We start from the raw sequence: 17,232 nt of genomic DNA, 5'->3' as shown, positions 1-17,232 counted from the left end.
CATGATTTATCACATGGTCCACCAGAGTAGCCCTGATGTCATCGGATATACGTCTCCGCACTGGTCCTCATCCTCTTCCACGTCCTCTTCCACACCCGACTCCTCTCTCTCTTTGTCCTCATCTTACTCTGACTCTCATTGCCTCCATGCTTGCAAAGTTCTAAAAATGGCTTACCTGAGGCCTATTTGTAGTGCTAAGGCTCAGACTGATTAGTGTTCTGTTTTCTGTGCAAGTGTTTTCAAGTGTGTATGTAAGTGCATACAATTGCCAGATGAGTTTTGCATTTTGAACAGAGTGTTTTCCCAATGATAACAGGTGATTTCGTTTTTGAACAAAGTGTCTAATGTAAGAAAACGTGTGTAGTGTTTCGCAATAAGTGTGTTACAGAATTGCAAACAAAGTGCAAAGTTGACATTGTGTTTAAGCTATGGTTACACTGTGTTTAAGGTATGCTACAAGAAGTTTAGGTATTGAGGCTTTGGTCTAAGCATTCGGTTTTAGTGTGTAAGCAATGGGCAAAAACTGTAAATTAGTTTCTTCAGTCTGCAACATTGGTCTTGTGTAGTGTTTGGTGAATTTACATTATATTTGTACTTTGTTGATAGTAGCCTACTCTAATCATAGGGAAGTAGAAGTGCTAAAAGTGTTTTTGGTTTATCACAGCAGAGTGTAACTCGTGCAAACAGAGTATAGTAATGTGAAACGTGTGTGTTTCATATGGTAACAAAGTGTGGTTTTTAAAAAGAAGTGTATAGTTTTTACAAGAGTGTTTAATTTTGCAAAGGATCTGTAGTGTTTTGCTAATTGGGTGTGTGGTTGTGCTAATTGTGTGTAGTGTTTTGAAAACACGGGCCCTGTTTTGAAAATCGTGCTTAAGCAATCAAAAAAAACTGTAACTGTACCATAAGTAGGAAATCCTAGACATGAAGGAGAACTGCAGATGAAGTGGAGGCAGGCGGCCATTTTATTTTATTTATTCTTTCTTTGTCCTTTTTTAATTACTTTAATATTATATGACCTCTAATTTGTGCTGTTTGTGCTCCTTGAGTCTCTTCATGGCCACAATGTATGTGCCTTTCTATTGCACCATTTAATACTCCATTAAAAAGCACCCACCCCACCACTTGGACTGTGTTTCAAATGTCAAGTTTTTAATTTCACAGGCACAAGTACAGTGAAATGCCTTTCTTGCAAGCTCCAAACCCAACAATGCAGTAATCAATATCAATGTAGCACAACAAATTACATAAGGTAGAACAGAAAAACACGAGGAATAAAAACAAGAAATAAGAAGAACACGAGAAAGTAAGAAGCTGTATACAGGATCAGTTTCAATACCATACCAATGTGCAGGGATACTGGAGTGATAGAGATAGATATGTATAGGAGTAAGGTGACTAGGCATCAGGATATATGATAACAGAGTAGCAGCAGCATAAATTATGATTTTGTGTGTGTGTGTGTGTAGAGTCAGTATATATGTGTGTGCATGCTATGTGATTGTTGGAGTGTCAGTGTGTGTGAGTGTGTAGAGAAAAAATATGAACACAAGGGTCAACTCAGATAGTCTGTGTAGCCATTCTGTTAGCTATTTAGCAGTCATGGCTTGAGGATAGAAGCTCTTTAGGAGCCTGTTGGAGTCAGACTTGATGCACCGGTACCGCTTGCCGTGTGGAAGCAGAGAGAACAGTCTATGGGCTTGGGTGGCTGGAGTCTTTAATGCTTTTCCGGGCCTTCCTTTCACACACCTGATATCGAGGTCCTGGATGGCAGGGAGCTCGGCCCCAGTGATGTACTGGGCTGTCCGCACCACCCTGTTGCCATACCAAGTAGTGATGCAGCCAGTCAAGATGCTTGCAAAAGTGCAGCTGTAGAACTTTTTGAGGATTTGAGGGCCCATGCCAAACATTTTCAACTTCTTGAGGGGGAAAAAGCGCAACCACAGTCGTGGTCCACTCACGACTGTGCATGTGTGAGTGGACCATTTTAAGTCCTTTGTGATTTGGACACCAAGGAATTTGAAGCTCTCGACCTGCTCCACTGCAGCCCCGTTGATGTGGATGGGGGCGTGCTCACCCACCCATTTTCTGTTGTCCACGATCAGCTCATTGGTCTTACTGACGTTGAGGGTCACCTGGGGTCGGCCTGTCAGGAAGTCCAGGATCCAGTTGCAGAGGGAGGTGTTCAGTCCCAGGGTCCTAAGCTTGGTGACAAGCTTGGAGGGGACAATGGTGTTGAACGCGGAGCTGTAGTCAATGAACAGCATTCTCACGTAGCTTTCCTCTTATCTAGGTGGGTGAGGGCAGTGTGGAGTGCAATTGAGATTGTGTCGTCTATGGATCTGTTGATTGCAAATTGGAGTGGTTCTAAAGGTGTCTGGAATGATGGAGTTGATGTGTGTCATAACCAGGGACGGCCTGTTCAATAGGGCGATATGGGCGACGCACTGCCAAACGGGAAAAGGAAGGGATTTTTTTTCTAATCAATTATATCACGGCAACAGTAGTTATCAGTGTTGTAATCTGATCTGACTGCCACTAAATGTCAAATCAGGCTAAAGTCGTGCTTCAAATGGCCCCGCCCGTTTTTGGGCGATTTCAGTCAGGTTGAAAATCGCCCAGAAGTCTCTCATAGCCTGTCATGTAAAATCTATTTTTTTCAAATTTCAAAGCTTTCAATACATTCTCTATGGGTGTCTGTGGGCTTGCACTTACGCGCTTTCGTCATACGTGACGTAACCATGAACGTAACTAAGCAAATAGCGGCTAGCAGCGTCTCTTTGCGACCTGCAGTGTGGCGTTATTTTATGTTTTTAATTTGTACACTTAGTGGCGTTATTTTATGTTTTTAATTTGTACACTTAGTTTACAAACATTCTGCCAACCATGGATTTCGAGTGGTGGGTTTTGGACTGATCTTGTTGATCGTGTACATACCCGCTACGAACGGACTAAATAATGAAAACGTTGCTGGCAGCGGAATCCAATACAGCTGGGAGACTTGGCTGGATGACAGAGTCCCGGACAGAGAAGTGGAGCCGGCCGGCTTCACCCTGGTCGGAGCGGACCTCGATCTGACAGTCACAGGGAAAATCGATCCTGGTAAGAGAGCGACTCTGTACCCCCGAGCCCCGACATTGAACTGCTTTCTGTGTCACTGTGACCTTACTATCTGCCCCGTGAGTTCCCCCAATTGTTTGTTACCGTTGTGTACTGTTGATAATCACAAGTTTACTGGAGAACTGAGACCAAGTAGAGACTTTGGACAGGGTGGATATGGTATAATAAAGGCAGTTTATTCAGAGGTAAAGATATCTGGAATCGCGTGCACGGACTCGTTCGTCAAACTCTTAGGGAGCTATCTGAAGAGAGCCCCGAAAACATTGTGTGCTGACATTTTATACAATAAATGATGTAGGTTGAATCTAGTAGTTCTGATCTTCTGATTGGTCCTGATGAGTTGGGCGAGGTCCCCTCCACTGTTGCATTGGCTCTGAGTCGGGTTCTCTGTCTTCAAATGTTCAGCCTAAAGAGAGGGGATTTTTGTGTGTGTGTGTGTGTGTGTTTAACAGTGATGATGTGTGTGTGTGTGTGTGTGTTTAACAGTGATGATGTGTGTGTGTGTGTGTGTTATCAGTGATGATGTGTGTGTGTGTGTGTGTGTGTGTCCTCAGAGCAAGAACTCGTGAGTTGGAAGAACTGAGAGACCTATGGCGTGGGTGTTGTCCTTGGCCACCTGCTGACAAGGCTGACAAGATAGGACTCTTTTGTCCATTGTTATAGGATAGGAACAGCATTGATTGAAAACAAACGCCCAACACAAAATGGGTCATGCACAAGATTTTAGTCAGACCAAGCTATAACATTATATATTTACTACGACAGTACATTCAACCAAAAGCTAATATAACAAAGGCATCAGAGATTATTTATAATCTGTCACAGAAACTGGAATCCATCTCCCCAGATCAGTCAATAAATGCTTCTGGTATTGACTTATATGCTGCCCCTGTCTTCATGTTGTTGCTGGACATATCTTTTTTAAAATGTGTGTAGGTCACCTAAATCATCAGAAAAATTGCCCCTCCTGAGAATTTTTTCAGGAGCCGCCACTGGACGTAACCATGAACGTAGCTAAGCAAATAGCGGCTAGCAGCGTCTCTTTGCGACCTGCAGTGTGGCGTTATTTTATGTTTTTAATTTGTACACTTAGTGGCGTTATTTTATGTTTTTAATTTGTACACTTAGTTTACAAACATTCTGCCAACCATGGATTTCGAGTGGTGGGTTTTGGACTGATCTTGTTGATCGTGTACATACCCGCTACGAACGGACTAAATAATGAAAACGTTGCTGGCAGCGGAATCCAATACAGCTGGGAGACTTGACTGGATGACAGAGTCCCGGACAGAGAAGTGGAGCCGGCCGGCTTCACCCTGGTCGGAGCGGACCTCGATCTGACAGTCACAGGGAAAATCGATCCTGGTAAGAGAGCGACTCTGTACCCCCGAGCCCCGACATTGAACTGCTTTCTGTGTCACTGTGACCTTACTATCTGCCCCGTGAGTTCCCCCAATTGTTTGTTACCGTTGTGTACTGTTGATAATCACAAGTTTACTGGAGAACTGAGACCAAGTAGAGACTTTGGACAGGGTGGATATGGTATAATAAAGGCAGTTTATTCAGAGGTAAAGATATCTGGAATCGCGTGCACGGACTCGTTCGTCAAACTCTTAGGGAGCTATCTGAAGAGAGCCCCGAAAACATTGTGTGCTGACATTTTATACAATAAATGATGTAGGTTGAATCTAGTAGTTCTGATCTTCTGATTGGTCCTGATGAGTTGGGCGAGGTCCCCTCCACTGTTGCATTGGCTCTGAGTCGGGTTCTCTGTCTTCAAATGTTCAGCCTAAAGAGAGGGGATTTTTGTGTGTGTGTGTGTGTGTGTTTAACAGTGATGATGTGTGTGTGTGTGTGTGTTATCAGTGATGATGTGTGTGTGTGTGTGTGTGTGTGTCCTCAGAGCAAGAACTCGTGAGTTGGAAGAACTGAGAGACCTATGGCGTGGGTGTTGTCCTTGGCCACCTGCTGACAAGGCTGACAAGATAGGACTATTTTGTCCATTGTTATAGGATAGGAACAGCATTGATTGAAAACAAACGCCCAACACAAAATGGGTCATGCACAAGATTTTAGTCAGACCAAGCTATAACATTATATATTTACTACGACAGTACATTCAACCAAAAGCTAATATAACAAAGGCATCAGAGATTATTTATAATCTGTCACAGAAACTGGAATCCATCTCCCCAGATCAGTCAATAAATGCTTCTGGTATTGACTTATATGCTGCCCCTGTCTTCATGTTGTTGCTGGACATATCTTTTTTAAAATGTGTGTAGGTCACCTAAATCATCAGAAAAATTGCCCCTCCTGAGAATTTTTTCAGGAGCCGCCACTGGTCATAACCAGTCTTCCAAAGCACTTCATGATTACAGGTGTAAGTGCTACAGGGCAGTAGTCATTGTGGCATGAAGCCTTAGAATTCTTGGGAACAGGAATGATGGTAGTCATTTTAAGATGAGGGGATTACATAATGGGACAAGGAGAGGTTCAAAATGACCATGAATATCCCTGCCAGCTGAGCTACGCATGCTCTGAGAACGCGCCCTGGAATACCGTCCGGCCTCGCGACATTGCTGGTGTTGACCTAATCGGCCTCGGAGAGCAGGATCACCCAGTCCTCTGGGTCGGTGGGGGCCCTCACGCATGGTACTGTGTTGTTATTGTCGAAGTGTGCATAAAATGCATTGATTGCGTCTGGAGGAGAGGCATCATTGGGCAGATCACAGCTGGGTCTTCCTTTGTAATCCGTAATGGACTGTAGCCCCTGCTACATACAACGGGCGTAAGAGCCTGTGTAGGATGGTTCCACCTTATTCATATACAGTGAGCTCCAAAAGTATTGGGACAGTAACACTTTTTGTTATTGTTTTGGCTCTGTACTCCAGCACTTGAGGTTAAAGTGCAGACTGTCAGCTTTAATTTGAGGGATTTTCATCCATATCGCAATGACTACATCAAGCTTGTGACTCTACAAATTTGTTGGATGCATTTACTGTTTGTTTTGGTTGTGTTTCAGATCATTTTGTGCCCAGTAGAAATTAATGGTAAATAATGTATTGTTTCATTTTGGAGTCACTTTTATTGTAAATAAGAATAGAATATGTTTCTAAACACTTGTGCATCTGTAACGTTCTCACTCAACATTATTCATGATTCATTCAGGACTATCCATAACCACGGTAGCATCCACATTAAACATATTCTGTTCTTATTTATAAAAAAAAGGACTCCAAACTGACACAATAGAATAATCTGAAACACAACCAAAACAACCAGCAAATGCATTCAACACATTTGTAGAGTCACAAGCTTGATGAAGTCATTGCGTGCTATGAATATGGGACCTAATACTTATCTTTTGACTACTTTAATACACATAAGTGAATTTGTCCCAATACCTTTGGTCCCCTACAATGGGGGGACTACAGTGAGGGAAAAAAGTATTTGATCCCCTGCTGATTTTGTACGTTTGCCCACTGACAAAGACATGATCAGTCTATAATTTTAATGGTAGGTTTATTTGAACAGTGAGAGACAGAATAACAACAAAAAAATCCAGAAAAACGCATGTCAATGTTATAAAATGATTTGCATTTTAATGAGGGAAATAAGTATTTGACTTAGTACTTGGTGGCAAAACCCTTGTTGGCAATCACAGAGGTCAGACGTTTCTTGTAGTTGGCCACCAGGTTTGCACACATCTCAGGAGGGATTTTGTCCCACTCCTCTTCTCCAAGTCATTAAGGTTTCGAGGCTGACGTTTGGCAACTCGAACCTTCAGCTCCCTCCACAGATTTTCTATGGGATTAAGGTCTGGAGACTGGCTAGGCCACTCCAGGACCTTAATGTGCTTCTTCTTGAGCCACTCCTTTGTTGCCTTGGCCGTGTGTTTTGGGTCATTGTCATGCTGGAATACCCATCCACGACCCATTTTCAATTCCCTGGCTGAGGGAAGGAGGTTCTCACCCAAGATTTGACGGTACATGGCCCCGTCCATCGTCCCTTCGATGCGGTGAAGTTGTCCTGTCCCCTTAAACACCCCTAAAGCATAATGTTTCCACCTCCATGTTTGACGGTGGGGATGGTGTTCTTGGGGTCATAGGCAGCATTCCTCCTCCTCCAAACACAGCGAGTTGAGTTGATGCCAAAGAGCTCGATTTTGGTCTCATCTGACCACAACACTTTCACCCAGTTCTCCTCTGAATCATTCAGATGTTCATTGGCAAACTTCAGACGGGCCTGTCTATGTACTTTCTTGAGCAGGGGGACCTTGCGGGCGCTGCAGGATTTCAGTCCTTCACGGCGTAGTATGTTACCAATTGTTTTCTTGGTGACTATGGTCCCAGCTGCCTTGAGATCATTGACAAGATCCTCCCGTGTAGTTCTGGGCTGATTCCTCACCGTTCTCATGATCATTGCAACTCCACGGGGTGAGATCTTGCATGGAGCCCCAGGCTGAGGGAGATTGACAGTTATTTTGTGTTTCTTCCATTTGCAAATATTCGCACCAACTGTTGTCACCTTCTCACCAAGCTGCTTGGTGATGGTCTTGTAGCCCATTCCAGCCTTGTGTAGGTCTACAATCTTGTCCCTGACATCCTTGGAGAGCTCTTTGGTCTTTGGTCGTGTGCCTTTAATCTCAGCTCGTTACCTGTATAAAAGACACCTGGGAGCCAGAAATCTTTCTGATTGAGAGGGGGTCAAATACTTATTTCCCTCATTAAAATGCAAATCAATTTATTACATTTTTGACATGCGTTTTTCTGGATTTTGTTGTTGTTATTCTGTCTCTCACTGTTCAAATAAACCTACCATTAAAATTATAGACTGATCATTTCTTTGTCAGTGGGCAAACTTACAAAATCAGCAGGGGATCAAATACTTTTTTCCTTCACTGTATGTACAAAAAGAGCTGTCATTTCTAAACGCTTCACCCGATATAGATGGAAATACCCTCAAATGAAAGCTGACAGTCTGCACTTTAACCTCATAGTCATTCCCTTCCTAAAAAATATTGAAACTGCAGTAAAAGTGCAGTAACTGCAGTCAACTCTGGTATTTTGGACGCTGTAATTGCAGAATGACTGCAGATACAGCACTCTAACTGCAGTTACACTGCAAAATTACTGCAGTAAAAAAAAGGTGTTATTTTGGAGACAATATTTGCAGCATACTGCAGTTAAACTGCACTCTGAGTGCAATCTTTTTTCGTAAGGGATTGTATCATTTCAAATCCAAGGTGTTGGAGTACAGAGCCAAAACAACCAAAAATGTGTCACTGTCCCAATACTTCTGGAGCTCAATGTATTGTCCTTTTGCTCGTTTGATGACTCTGCGGAGGTCATAGCAGGACTTATTGTGCATGTTCCTGTCCTCAGCCGTAGCCTCAGGATTGTCTGCAATAGCCCTGTGTGCGGTAGCCTTTCCTTTAGTGCCAACCTCAGTGTTAATCCAGGGCTTTTGATTGGAGAAGCAGCAAACCTTCACTGTGGGGACAACGTCGCCGATGCATTTCCATATGAAATCAAATCAAATTGTATTTGCAACATGCGCCGAATACAACAGGTGTAGACCTTACAGTGAAATGATTACTTACAAGCCCTTAACCAACGATGCAGTTTTAAGAAAAAAAGTATTAAGTAAAAAATTGATAAGTAAAAAAAAAATCAAATCTCTGAAAGACTGAAACAGGTTTCCCTCAAGAATTTCCCTGTATTCCCTGCGCCATCCATCATTCCTTCAATTCTGACCAGTTTCCCAGTCCCTGCCGATGAAAAACATCCCCACAGCATGATGCTGCCACCACCATGCTTCACTGTGGGGATGGTGTTCTCGGGGTGATGAGAGGTGTTGGGTTTGCGCCAGACATAGCGTTTTCCTTGATGGCCAAAAAGCTCCATTTTAGTCTCATCTGACCAGAGTACCTTCTTCCATATGTTTGGGGAGTCTCCCACATGCCTTTTGGTGAACACCAAAAGTGTTTGCTTCTTTAATCTTTAAGCAATGGCTTTTTTCTGGCCACTCTTCCGTAAAGCCCAGCTCTGTGGAGTGTACGACTTAAAGTGGCCCTATGGACAGATACTCCAATCTCCGCTGTGGAGCTTTTCAGCTCCTTCAGGGTTATCTTTGGTCTCTTTGTTGCCTCTATGATTAATGCCCTCCTTGCCTGGTTTTGGTGGGCGGCCCTCTCTTGGCAGGTTTGTTGTGGTGACATATTATTTTAATTTTTTAATAGTGGATTTAATGGTGCTCTGTGGGATGTTCAAAGTTTCAGATATTTTTTTATAACCGAACCCTGATCTGTACTTCTCCACAACTTTGTCCCTGACCTGTTTGGAGAGCTCCTTGGTCTTCATGGTGCCGCTTGCTTGGTGGTGCCCCTTGCTTAGTGGTGTTGCAGACTCTGGGGCCTTTCAGAACAGGTGTATATATACTGAGTGTGACACTTAGATTGCACACAGGTGGACTTTATTTAACTAATTATGTGACTTCTGAAGGTAATTGGTTGCACCAGATCTTATTTAGGGGCTTCATAGCAAAGGGGGTGAATACATACAGTGGGGAAAAAAAGTATTTAGTCAGCCAACAATTGTGCAAGTTCTCCCACTTAAAAAGATGAGAGAGGCCTGCAATTTTCATCATAGGTACACGTCAACTATGACAGACAAATTGAGAAAAAAGAATCCAGAAAATCACATTGTAGAATTTTTTTTGAATTTATTTGCAAATTATGGTGGAAAATAAGTATTTGGTCACCTACAAACAAGCAAGATTTCTGGCTCTCACAGACCTGTAACTTCTTCTTTAAGAGGCTCCCCTGTCCTCCACTCGTTAACTGTATTAATGGCACCTGTTTGAACTTGTTATCAGTATAAAAGACACCTGTCCACAACCTCAAACAGTCACACTCCAAACTCCACTATGGCCAAGACCAAAGAGCTGTCAAAGAAACCAGAAACAAAATTGTAGACCTGCACCAGGCTGGGAAGACTGAATCAGCAATAGGTAAGCAGCTTGGTTTGAATAAATCAACTGTGGGAGCAATTATTATGAAATGGAAGACATACAAGACCACTGATAATCTCCCTCGATCTGGGGCTCCACGCAAGATCACACCCCGTGGGGTCAAACTGATCACAAGAACGGTGAGCAAAAATCCCAGAACCACACGGGGGGACCTAGTGAATGACCTGCAGAGAGCTGGGACCAAAGTAACAAAGCCTACCATCAGTAACACACTACGCCGCCGGGGACTTAAATCCTGCAGTGCCAGACGTGTCCCCCTGCTTAAGCCAGTACATGTCCAGGCCCGTCTGAAGTTTGCTAGAGTGCATTTGGATGATCCAGAAGAGGATTGGGAGAATGTCATATGGTCAGATGAAACCAAAATATAACTTTTTGGTAAAAACTCAACTGGTCGTGTTTGGAGGACAAAGAATGCTGAGTTGCATCCAAATAACACCATACCTACTGTGAAGCATGGGGGTGGAAACATCATGCTTTGGGGCTGTTTTTCTGCAAAGGGACCAGGACGACTGATCCGTGTAAAGGAAAGAATGAATGGGGCCATGTATCGTGAGATTTTGAGTGAAAACCTTCCATCAGCAAGGGCATTGAAGATGAAACGTGGCTGGGTCTTTCAGCATGACAATGATCCCAAACACACCGCCCGGGCAACAAAGGAGTGGCTTCGTAAGAAGCATTTCAAGGTCCTGGAGTGTCCTAGCCAGTCTGCAGATCTCAACCCCATAGAAAATCTTTGGAGGGAGTTGAAAGTCCGTGTTGCCCAGCGACAGCCCCAAAACATCACTGCTCTAGAGGAGATCTGCATGGAGGAATGGGCCAAAATACCAGCAACAGTGTGTGAAAACCTTGTGAAGACTTACAGAAAACGTTTGACCTGTGTCATTGCCAACAAAGGGTATATAACAAAGTATTGAGTAACTTTTGTTATTGACCAAATACTTATTTTCCACCATAATTTGCAAATAAATTCATCAAAAATCCTACAATGTGATTTTCTGGATTTATTTTTCTCAATTTGTCTGTCATAGTTGACGTGTACCTATGATGAAAATGACAGGCCTCTCTCATCTTTTTAAGTGGGAGAACTTGCACAATTGGTGGCTGACTAAATACTTTTTTTCCCCACTGTATAAGCACACACCACTTTTCCGTTATTTATTTTGTAGAATTTTTTCACTTTACCAATTTGGACTATTTTGTGTATGTCCATTACATGAAATCCAAATAAAAATCCATTTAAATTACAGGTTTTAATGCAACAAAATAGAAAAACGCCAAGGGGGATGAATAATTTTGCAAGGCACTGTAATGAGAGCAAGTGGGTATAGGAGTCGTGTAGACACTGTATGGGACAAAAACACCACTATGTGGGAAGAACAAATGGCTGTGAACTACAAATATGAAAATGAGATACAATTTCAAAGTTTGAAGGATATAGAACCTTCATAGAGACCATATACAGTGGGGAGAACAAGTATTTGATACACTGCCGATTTTGCAGGTTTTCCTACTTACAAAGCATGTAGAGTTCTGTAATTTTTATCATAGGTACACTTCAACTGTGAGAGACGGAATCTAAAACAAAAATCCAGAAAATCACATTGTATGATTTTTAAGTAATTAATTTGCATTTCAGGTGAAAGCTAGGATCCCTTATTGATGTCACTTGTAAAATCCCCTTCAATCAGTGTATAATATATTTTTAAAATATCTTGTTTTCATTTGTTCTATTATTATTATTATTATTATTTTATTATATTTTTTAACCTTTATTTAACTAGGCAAGTCAGTTAAGAACAAATTCTTATTTGCAATGACGGCCTACACCGGCCAATCCCGGACGACGCTGGGCCAATTGTGTGCCGCCCTATGGGACTCCCAATCACGACCGGTTGTGATACATCCTGGAATCGAACCATGGGGTCTGTTATGACGCCTCAAGCACTGAGATGCAGTACCTTAGACAGGTTAAATAAAAAAATGTAAGCCTTGAGACAATTGAGCCATGGATTGTGTATGTGTGCCATTCAGAGGGTGAATGGGCAAGACAAAAGATTTAAGTGCCATTTAAGTATGGTAGTAGGTGCCAGGCACACCGGCTTGAGTGTGTTAAGAACTGCAACGCTGCCGGATTTTCACGCTCAACAGTTTCCCGTGAGTATCAAGAACGGTCCACCACTCAAAGGACATCCAGCCAACTTCACACAACTGTGGGAAGCATTGGTGTCAACATGGGCCAGCATTTCTGTGGAACGCTGTTGACACCTTGTAGAGTCCATGCCCCAATTAATTAAGGCTGTTCTGTTGGCAAAATGGGATGCAACTCAATATTAGGAAGGTGTTCCTAATGTTTGGTATACTCAGTGTATAAGAGCCAGTAGTGTCTGTATGTTTGTGCGGGCAGGCGGGCGGGCGGGCGGGCGGGCGAGAGAGAGAGAGAGAGAGAGAGAGAGAGAGAGAGAGAGAGAGAGAGAGAGAGAGAGAGAGAGAGAGAGAGAGAGAAACCCATTTTGATGAGGCAGCAAACCAACACGGAGAACACAGCGGGTTATCTGCAACCGCTGTCCTTGTAAACACAAAGTGATTATGCCGAAGACGTGATAGAAACGTTTAGCCAACATGTCCTTGCTCCTCTCTCGCATGAGCTACCGCTAGCCTCAAGGCTACGGCGGTCAAATAAATAAAGTAAAAACAGAGAATGACACTGAGACAAAGCCACTAGGGGAATAGCCAGGGAGGTGTTTAATGTCTACATTTACATTTACATTTTACATATTTAGCAGACGCTCTTATCCAGAGCGACTTACAGTTTAGTGAATATATATATATATATATTTATTTATTTTTATATACTGGCCCCCCGTGTTAATCGAACCCACAACCCTGGCGTTGCAAACGCCATGCTCTATCAACTGAGCTACATCCCTGCCGGCCATTCCCTCCCCTACCCTGGACGACGCTGGGCCAATTGTGCGCCGCCCATGAGTCTCCCGGTCGCGGCCGGCTGCGACAGAGCCTGGATTCGAACCAGGATCTCTAGTGGCACAGCTAGCACTGTAGTAGGGTTGTTGCTGTTCTAGGGAAGTAGAAGAGACTGAGGAACATGGAGGAAAAACTCTGAAGTAAACATGATTCAATCTTTCATTTCCAAGACAAACTAAACAGAGCTGGATGAATCATAAACGTGTAGTTCTGACATACTGAACAGGTGTGAAACTTTTGAGTCATACCAATTCACAATCAAGACCTGCTTCTTTTTCCTTTTTGAAAGCATCAAACTGTATTTAGTCCATAAACTTCAGAAATTCTCCCTTTAACATAGTGTTGATGCATTGCTCAGCCTTGTCAGCGAGAATGTTTATCAGCAGCTCATCAAACAGCAAGGTTCGCCAAGCTGATTCAAAGTGGTTTGTGTATCTGCAAGTCTCCCCCTATGAGTGAGCAAGTATGCACAGACACGGGCACAGACAAGCACGTACAGACGCACACACACACACGCACACAAGCAAGCCTGCACATGCGCATACAAACTCACAGACACACACACACACACACACACACACTCCCTCATTCTCCACAATCACTGGGGGACTGGCATCTGCTACCTGTTTACTTTGAGATACAGTACCCAGCTCGATCTAACACAACACCTAGCCCCCCTCCCTTCCCTTCCCTGCACATGTTGTTATTCACAACATATTTTTTATCTTGTTTTTGCTAAAAATGCCTCTTTCTCCTGTACCTGTTTGGCAGTCCCTCGTTTTGTGGATTAGGAATATCCAGTGGACTTTGTTTTTAATTCACTACCAGCGTTTAATTTGTGAAAAGTTATCAGAATGCGTAGCTGGTTGATTTGAAACAGAGGAGAAATTAAGGGATGTCTTTGAGAGGATTTAAGAGTCCCCACTTCCAAGGATGAATTTGGTAAGATCCTAATCCCTCTCCTACTGTGACTGAAGTAGTACAGCCAAAATATTTTATTTTACATGCATGAATTTGACTTTGTGGTTAATTTACCTAAAAAGCTCAAAAATAGAGAAGTGGAATTGACTTTTGGCACTTGATAAATAGTTTCTTAAAGTTAAACAAAGAGCAAATTATCTTTCACCAGTATCTATCTTTCACTTTATCTTTCTTGCCGGAACATTCATGGTATGCATTTTTGTTCCATGATATCTGACATAAGACAAAACTGGGAAGACATGTTCAGATTCAGTTCATTCTCTGATAATGCAGGAAGCAGAGCTAGTTTCAAACCATACAGTTGAAGTCGGAACTTTACATACACCTTAGCCAAATACAATTAAACTCTGTTTTTCACAATTCCTGACATTTAATCCTAGTAAAAATTACCTGTCTTAGGTCAGTTAGGATCACCACTTTATTTTAAGAATGTGAAATGTCAGAATAATAGTAGAGAGAATTATTTATTTCAGCTTTTATTTATTTCATCACATTCCCAGTGGGTCAGAAGTTTATATACACTCAATTAGTATTTGGTAGCATTGCCTTTAAATTGTTTAACTTGGGTCAAATGTTTCAGGAGCCTTCCACAAGCTTCCCACAATAAGTTGGGTGAATTTTGGCCCATTCCTCCTGAGAGCTGGTGTAACTGAGTCAGGTTTGTAGGCCTTGCACGCACACGCTTTTTCAGTTCTGCCCACAAATGTTCTATAGGATTGAGGTCCGGGCTTTGGATTGGCCACTCCAATACCTTGACTTTGTTGTCATTAAGCCATTTTGCCACAACTTTGGAACTATGCTTGGGGTCATTGTCCATTTGGAAGACCCATTCATGACCAAGCTTTAACTTCCTGACTGATGTCTTGAGATGTTGCTTCAATATATCCACATCATTTTCCTTCCTCATGATGTCATCTATTTTGTGAAGTGCACCAGTCCCTCCTGCAGCAAAGCACCCCCACAGCATGATGCTGCCACCCCCGTGCTTCACGGTTGGGATGGTGTTCTTCGGCTTGCAAGCAACCCCCTTTTTCCTCCAAACATAACGATGGTCATTATGGCCGAACAGTTCTATTTTTGTTTAATCAGACCAGAGGACATTTCTCCAAAAAGTACAATCTTTGTCCCCATGTGCATTTGCAAACCATAGTCTGGCTTTTTTATGGTGGTTTTGGAGCAGTGGCTTCTTCCTTGCTGAGCAGCCTTTCAGGTTATGTCGATATAGGACTTGTTTTACTGTGGATATAGATACTTTTGTACTTGTTTCCTCCAGCATCTTCACAAGGTCCTTTGCTGTTGTTCTGGGATTGATTTGCACTTTTCGCACCAAAGTACGTTCATCTCTAGGAGACAGAACGCGTCTCCTTCCTGAGCGGTATGACGGCTGCGTGGTCCCATGGTGTTTTATACTTGCGTACTATTGTTTGTACAGATGAACGTGGTACCTTCAGGCATTTGGAAATTGCTCCCAAGGATGAACCAGACTTGTGGAGGTCTTGGCTGATTTCTTTTGATTTTCCCATGATGTCAAGCAAAGAGGCACTGCGTTTGAAGGTGTGCCTTGGAATACATCCACAGGTACACCTCCAATTGACTCAAATGATGTCAATTAGCCTATCAGAAGCTTCTAAAGCCATGATATCATTTTTTGGAATTTTCCAAGCTGTTTAAAGGCACAGTCAACTTAGTGTATGTAAACTTCTGACCCACTGGAATTGTGATACAGTGAATTATATGTGAAATAATCTGTCTGTAAACAATTGTTGGAAAAATTACTTGTGTCGTGCAGACTTGCCAAAACTATAGTTTGTTAACAAGAAATTTGTGGAGTGGTTGAAAAACAAGTTTTAATGACTCCAACCTAAGTGTATGTAAACTTCCGACTTCAACTGTATATCTTGTTTTTTCTTACCAAGCGAAATGATCTAACATCATTGCTCATTTTTACTTAAAAAAGGCTTAAAGCAAGTAATGTATCTTATTTCAAGAAGAAAAATATCTTGAAATAAGATAAATTACTTGTAGTTAAACTTTTTTGGGTTAAAATAAGCAAAATGATCTGCCAATGACATTAGATCATTTAGCTTGGTAAAAAAGAAAATACAAGAAAAAAGTGAATTATCACTCAATATAAGATATTTAGGCATGCTTAAATGTCACTATTTGCAGTGTGATGATGTCACTGCTCTGCATAATGCATGGTGGAGTATAATTGAGGTCAAAAGGGAGATTAAGGAGTTCCTTTCGCAGTTGTGGATCGGCTTTGGCAAGGCACCAACGTCCTTGACCCCCAGGATCATTTTACTAGTGCCAATCACAAACCCTAAAATGCACTTTTCCCAACAAGCTGTTTTAGGATTTCTTCAGAAAATGAATAAAATAGCACTTTTTCTGGGAGGATTCAGGGTGGATATGGAATCTCTATTAATAAATTTCACATTTTGATGATATTTGAAAACTTCCAGTATAATGTTTAATTCGGCTTGCTTTCTAGTGCCTTTATGGAGGTTCAAAGGGTGCCTGTTAAGTGTTTCAAGAGGCAAATCTCTCTCAGATATATACTAATCCATAGTGAAGTACACTCAGCTCTGATGGGTGCTCTATAAGTGTCCTTTTGAATGACACTGAAGAGTTTGATTAACAATTTACATGTCATGACAAAATATGTTCATTTAAACCTTGCATTTGTGCATTGGACCTACATCTACAGACATACACATCTCTCTCACTTTCTCTCTCTTTTTCCCACTTGCACACATGAACATACACACGCACGCACGCAAGCACACACACGTACACGACTAACCTGTGCCCCCGCACATTGACTCTGTACCGGTAACCCCTGTATATAGCCTCGTTACTGTTATTTTATTGTTGCTCTTTATTTATTTGTTATTGTTCTATTTTCTTATTTTTTACTTTAATTTATTTTAGTAAATACTTTTTTAACACATATTTTTCTTAAAACTGCATTGTTGATTAAGGGCTTGTAAGTAAGCATTTCACTGTAAGGTCTGCACCTGTTGTATTCGGCGCATGTGACAAATAACATTTTATTTTATTTTATAATATTTGACACACTCCCACCACCCCTCCCCACACACACAGAGAAGT

General features: G+C 42.1%; 1 long non-coding RNA gene across 1 annotated transcript in view; it reads left to right on the top strand.

Moving 5' to 3' along the window:
- Positions 1–15,900, top strand: part of LOC311127976 — a 1,008,662-nt gene extending 992,762 nt beyond the window's left edge. The window contains exon 3 of the long non-coding RNA XR_014613167.1: positions 15,047–15,900. This is a non-coding gene — a long non-coding RNA (uncharacterized lncRNA). The remainder of the gene's footprint in view (positions 1–15,046) is intronic.
- The last annotated feature ends 1,332 nt before the right edge of the window (positions 15,901–17,232 follow it).

The sequence above is a fragment of the Coregonus lavaretus genome (assembly GCF_964263955.1).
Source record: "Coregonus lavaretus genome assembly, chromosome: 4".
Lineage (NCBI taxonomy): Eukaryota > Metazoa > Chordata > Actinopteri > Salmoniformes > Salmonidae > Coregonus > Coregonus lavaretus.
This window is presented reverse-complemented; position numbering and strand designations above follow the sequence as displayed.